Source organism: Solanum tuberosum, unplaced genomic scaffold (genome assembly GCF_000226075.1).
Source record: "Solanum tuberosum cultivar DM 1-3 516 R44 unplaced genomic scaffold, SolTub_3.0 scf00565, whole genome shotgun sequence".
In the NCBI taxonomy this organism is placed as follows: Eukaryota; Viridiplantae; Streptophyta; class Magnoliopsida; order Solanales; family Solanaceae; genus Solanum; species Solanum tuberosum.
In genome coordinates, this window is record NW_006239482.1 from 89,327 (window position 1) to 96,176 (window position 6,850).

Below are 6,850 nucleotides of genomic sequence, written 5' to 3' on the forward strand. Positions count from 1 at the left end.
CAACAAGACTCAAATGATGCTTGCAAATGTCATGGTGATGTTTGTAATTGTGAACATGGCGAGTTCTACAAGCTACAATCTCAGTTCGAGGATATGAATTTATGCACCATAACCTCAGATAATGTTATAGAGCTTCTTAAAGAAGTTACTGATAACACTCTTCGTGAAAAGATTATTCAAATGACGGCTAGTAAAACTAGCTCTACATCACACAGCAGCCCTGATGATAAAAGGGGTAAAGATGACTTTGTTTATTCTGCTCCATATTCTTTGTCTGAAGTCCATAATAGACTTTCATCTAAACAAACTACGGTAATTCGTGATTCCTCTTTTGATGATTTAAAAGGAGAAATCGAGCATTTAAAGGAAGAAATTAAATTTCTTAAACAAAATCATATTATTTGTGATCACCGCCTTACTCAAATAGAGTCTGCTAATAGCAAAGGAAAGAATAAAGTTGATAACGATGAAATTGATGAGATTATTCTTGCTAAAACAACTAGTAATGATCCTAAACAAAATATGTTTTTAGGAATGATGCAAGTTGTTACAGCTCATAAATGGTATGTCAAATGTACTATTTTAATTGATAATTCTTTTTCTATATCTAATATTGCCATGATTGACAGTGGAGTTGATGTAAGCTGCATTCAAGAAGGACTAGTTCCTACTAAATATTTTGAGAAGACTACTCATATGGTTAAATCTGCATCTGGACATGCTTTAGATATAAAGTATAAATTATCTAACACTCGTATTTGCCAAAATAAAGTTTGTATTCCTCACTTCTTTTCTTGGTAAAAAATCAGTTATACCCTCCTATCATTTTAGGAACTCCCTTTATAAATGCTATTTATCCTTTCACCAATATAAATGCTAAAGGGTTTTCAGCCACTTATAAGGATCGTGATATTAATTATACTTTCATCACTGAACCTGTATCTCGCGATATTAATGCTTTGATTGAAATGAAACAAAAGCATATCAATTATTTACAGCTCGAAATCTTTAGTATGAATATTTTTGATACTTTGAAAACTACTAAAGTACAGGAGAAGATTAAAATAATCTCTGAACAAATTGCCATTGATATTTGTGCTGATCATCCTAGTGCTTTCTGGAATCGAAAAAAGCACATCGTTACTCTTCCATATGAAGATGATTTCTCTGAGGAAAATATTCCTACGAAATCCCGCCCTTGCCATTGAATTCCGAACTTGTTGAATTCTGCAAAAAGGAGATTGATAATCTGTTACAAAAGGGTTTGATAAAACCTTCTAAATCACCTTGGTCTTGCACTGCTTTTTATGTTAATAATGCAGCAGAGAAAGAGTCGTGGTGTTACCCAGGTTAGTTATAAATTATAAACCGTTAAACAAATTTTTAAAATTGGATTAGGTATCCTATTCCAAATAAAAGAGATTCTTTTATCTAGATTATATGACGCTAATATATTTTCAAAATTTTATTTGAAGTCAGGTTATTGGCAGATTCAAGTTTTTAAAGAGCATTCATATAAAACTGCTTTTAATGTCCCCTTTGGACAATATGAATGGAATGTAATGCCATTTGGATTGAAAAATGCCCCCTCTGAATTTCAAAAGATTATGAACGATATCTTTAATCCTTATCTGGATTTTATTATAGTCTATATTGATGATATTCTAGTATATTCAAAAACTCTGGAAATGCATATCAAACATTTAGACATTTTCAAGAAAATAGTTATCCAAAATGGTTTAGTGATATCTAAACCTAAAATGAGTATTTTCCAAACTGATGTCAGGTTTTTGGGTCATCTCATTTGCCAGGGAAAAATTACTCCTATTCAGCGATCTATAGAATTCGCATCAAAATTTCCGAACGTTATTACTGATAGAACTCAGTTACAAAGATTTTTGGGAAGTTTAAATTACATTTTCCCCTTTTATAAAAATCTATCCCGTGACCTAGCTCCGTTATACGAAAGACTGAAAAAGGAGCATAAAAAACCTTGGACTGATAGTCATACGAATTTGGTTAAGACCATCAAAGAAAGAGTTAAGTCTTTACCTTGCTTAACTCTCGCCAATCCTGCGTGGCCTAAAATAGTAGAGACAGATGCGTCCAACATGGGTTATGGAGGAATTCTAAAACAAATTAACCCTCATGATAAACACGAATATCTTATTCGATTTCATTCAGGAAAATGGAGCGATGCTCAGCGAAAATATGCTACGGTAGCTCACGAGATGTTAACTATCGTTAAATGTGTTTTAAAATTTCAGGATGATCTATACAATCAGAGGTTTTTAATAAAAACCGATGCCCAATCAGTCAAGTATATGTTTGACAAAGACTTTAAACATGATGCTTCGAAACTCATGTTTGCCAGGTGGCAGGCACAATTAGCCCCTTTTGATTTTGAAATCCTTTATAAGAAAGGAAGTGATAACTCTCTCCCAGACTTCTTATCAAGAGAATACATTCAAAATGAGTGAATATAGCAGTTTTTCAGATAGAGATAATGATATTCCTATCTCTATGTTTTTTACTGAAAAAAGATTGATTACTATCCTGAAGGTTATTCCCCTCAACAGAGATATGAAAGAACTCATTTGCTGGAAAATTATAGATGGGATGTTAATAGACATGTTCCAATCTCAAATAATAGAAGAATCTAACACTTATTATGACACGAATTGGGTCTAAAACTCATTGTTTCATTTGCAGAATGGAACCCCCTTGGGTAACTAAGGGTAGAGGCAGAGGCAGAGGAAGATCATCCTCAGTAGTCTCATCAAGATCGTCATACGGATCTTCTTCATCATCCAGCACTCCTATTATACAAAGAGGAGGAATGAGTTTAGTTAAACTAAATTCAAAGGCGCAAGAAAAACCTTCTTCGTCTATACACTTGGAAGATATTCCAGAAAGCGACCCATTATATGCTAAATTACAAGAGTATATAAATCAAAAGCAAAGTAATACTTTTGCTGCAATAGCCAAAGATGATACTATTGATGATATGAAAACCTACGAAAAGGTGGAAAAAAGAGAAATGATATTTCTCCTAGAGAATTCTGATATACAGAGAAGAGAAGAACCTTGGAAGATATTCCAGAGGTACCTACTTAATGGATTATTCTTCCCAGGTGAGTCATACAAAACTCGGAAGTATTATGAAACTTTACTTATAAGCTCAGGTGTGGAATTCCAACACTTTGCAGGATACAATACAGCTGAGAATGTTTATAACTTCTCTAAAATGATTATTAAACAAATCATTCACATTGAAGATTGGGGTATTTCCTCAATGACTGAAAGACAGATAAGTCTTAATGGTGTCAAAATGAGTTTCACATATTGGGATTATATCCAAGCTTTTGACAAAGTCCTCTGTTATAACAATGAGAGACATAAACATACTTGGTTCATAAAGGTATGTGCAAAGATATTTGCTAGTCCTATACCTAATTGGTTTTTAAACTGGTGGTCATACCACGGGCCAACAATAAAAATATTGCCCGAACCATTTTTAAAATTATACAAAGAATGGGTAAAAATTTCCCCAGATCTCAACAGATTATATCAGCAAGAACACATTTCTTATCTACAGCAGATTGAACAAATATGTTTCTTTATAGAATTCTCTGTTCCATGGATCCACAAATGGGTTCCAGAAGTGGATTTTACAGAAGAACAAATCCCATGTTTATATCGATCTTATTATAATAACTTCTGGGATAAGTTAATGAAAAAAGATTCGCAAACAAAGTCGATTTATGGATAAGAACTATTGGATCAAATTACAGCAACGATTAAAGAATATAAATCAATTCCTAATAAAGGAATCATAATTGATGAATCAGTCACTGTTAAACACATGGCTCGAAGGATTTCAAATCACGATGAAGAGGAGCAAAATAAGATGATTCTAGACTACCTAGAAGAGGTTAAAAAGAGTCTTCTTTTAAATTTAAATCAATATGCAAAATCAGATTCCTCAATGCGAAGTGTGGCTAGTGAAGATATGCATGAAGCCCAACAAATTGAAGATGAAGATCCAGCAGATACGCTGAAAAGAGCTGAAGAGCTTTTGGCAAAGTTAAAAGACAAAGCTTAATGGATGCAAGCACTATCAGCAGTGAAACTAACAGTGGATGAACTGTTCAGATAAGCACTACCAACAGTGAATGTACTGTTTAGGCCCCACATATGGGACTCTTTTTACTATTCCTAGATGCCTTTTCTATCTATAAATAAGGGCATTTTATTTTGTAAGAAGCAGGTTTTAGAAAACCAACTTCTCCCTACTCTCTCTCTCTCTTGTAAAGTTCTTTAAGTTTTTGCTACTACAAGTGTGCCGGACTTTGGCTGGAAAATAAAAGTTTCCTGTTTGTTCATAAGGTATTCTCTTCTTCATACTATTCTACTATTACTCCTAATATAAGTCGATGATCGGCTAAAGTTTTATATCTATGCCGGATAACTAACTTCAATTATATATCTACCATGAAAGATCTACGCTTTATCTAAATATGCATAAATTCTTTATAAATTTCTTGACTTGGTTCCAAGATGGTGGTACAGTCAAAATCAATACAACAAGTTAATGGCTTTGTCTTAGTGACTCCGTCTAGTCAGCCGTGGTCTTAGCTCGCAAAAGAAGTTAAAAGGGCGCTTCATACCCGGTTAGAACTACTAGACACATGGGCTCATTAACAATACGTATTTGATTTTCGACAGACCCTTTGCTTGGGTAAAAGATTTGTTTCTTCCATACAGTCATTAAAATTATATGAATTTATATATATTTCTTTTCAAATTGTTTTTCAGATGTTGACAAGCTAGATCAAAGATGACCGCGCGGACTACCGCCAGTCTTCAGAGTACTCCTATTCAGCGATCTATAGAATTCGCATCAAAATTTCCGAACGCCATCTATGAATTTGGCTTTCCAAAATTCAGTCTATATTGATGATATTCTAGTATATTCAAAAGCAAGGTAAAGACTTAACTCTTTCGTATCTGGTAAACCAAATTGTGTACAAAAATCAATTCCTCCATAACCCATGTTGGACGCATCTGTCTCTACTATTTTAGGCCACGCAGGATTGGCGAGAGTTAAGCAAGGTAAAGACTTAACTCTTTCTTTGATGGTATTAACCAAATTCGTATGACTATCAGTCCAAGGTTTTTTATGCTCCTTTTTCAGTCTTTCGTATAACGGAGCTAGGTTTCAACAGGAGAAATATGTTGAATAGCCAGACGTCTATCGGAAGCAAAAGAGTGTCAATAATAATAATAATAATAATTATATATATAAAAAAATAATAGATATGTTAAGATAAGAATGACAAGAGAGATATAATAAGGAAATAAAATAAATGACAATAATGAGAAAATTATATACATATTTGTCTGAAGGAAGATGAAAGAAATAGAAGAACAAAGATAGTTTTGAAGAAATGGAATAAATGTCCATAGTTAATGGGAAAGAAATATAATTTTTTACAAGTTTTCTTGATAAAAATAATTAAGAAAAAAGTTCAAAAATTCGAGGAAAAAAGAAGAAGATAAATAATGATACTGTTTAATGAGACATGTTACCTTATTTTTTTTATAATTCAATTTTAATATTATATGTAAGTATAGATTTTTTAACAAAAGAAATGATCTAAAATTTCAAAATATGAAAAATTAAATTCTGTAAAAAAAGAAAAAAAAAGTAAAATTCAATGCTTATATAGTTATAAAGTTATAATAGCTAATTCCTTAAATTAAATAGATAAATAAAAACAAATAAATAAAAATGAGTAACTTAAGAAAATGACATAAATAACATTAATGAAAAGATTGAAGAATGGTAAGAAAAGAGATTAATAGCATTGATGATGAAAATGATTAAATATATCTTAAATTTGAAATTGTAAGGTAGAATTTTCAGTTTTAAATTAAGAAAAAGATTTTTAAAAAACTATAGAAAAGAAAAATAAGAAATATTTTATTTAAACATAAACCATAGATAATTATATTTTTCAAAACCGTTTTACAAAGTAAATCCTATCTTTGTTTTTTGGTTATTTAAATTATTTAAGATTTAGAATTATTTTAATATTCATAAATAATGAAATGATCCCAACTAAAATAATTAAAAACTAAATATATAATGCTATAATACATATTTTTTTCTTCTTCACTCCAATACTTATAATTCCCTGGCACCTATTTTATAATACCTTATAAAACGTATTTTTCTTCTTCACCCCAATATATATATATATATATAAACCTTAATAAAAGATATATTAAAGAAAATAAAACAAACATCAATTAAAGTTATATAAAAAAAGACTATAATTAAAGATAGATAAGAAAAAAAATGTTTTAAGAGAAAAAAAAATCAACAAAAACAGAAATTAGAAATAAATGACAAATTAAAGTCTATTTATGTATAAAAAATGCAATTCTTATAAAGTTAAAACAATTAATTTTTAAAATAAATAAATAAAAAGAACAAAGAACAAAGAAAGGAAAAAATTAATTTAAGGAAATGATATAAATTACATTAATGATGAGATTAAGGAAAGAAAATTTTAAAAATTAATAGCATCTATGATGAAAGGATTTAAATATGGTCATATTTGATATTCTGCAAAATTTCAAAGGTAAAATTTTCATTATTTAAAAATAGGAAAATAGCACAAAATAAGAATTAGAAAAACAAATAAATAAACTTCTAGACACAATTTTTAGCAATTATTTTTTAAAAATGTCATAAAAATATGATAAAATAAATAAATATCTGAAGTGAGAAGGTTGTCATCCTTTTCTAACTTTAACTTTATTATTACGTATAGATATGAAT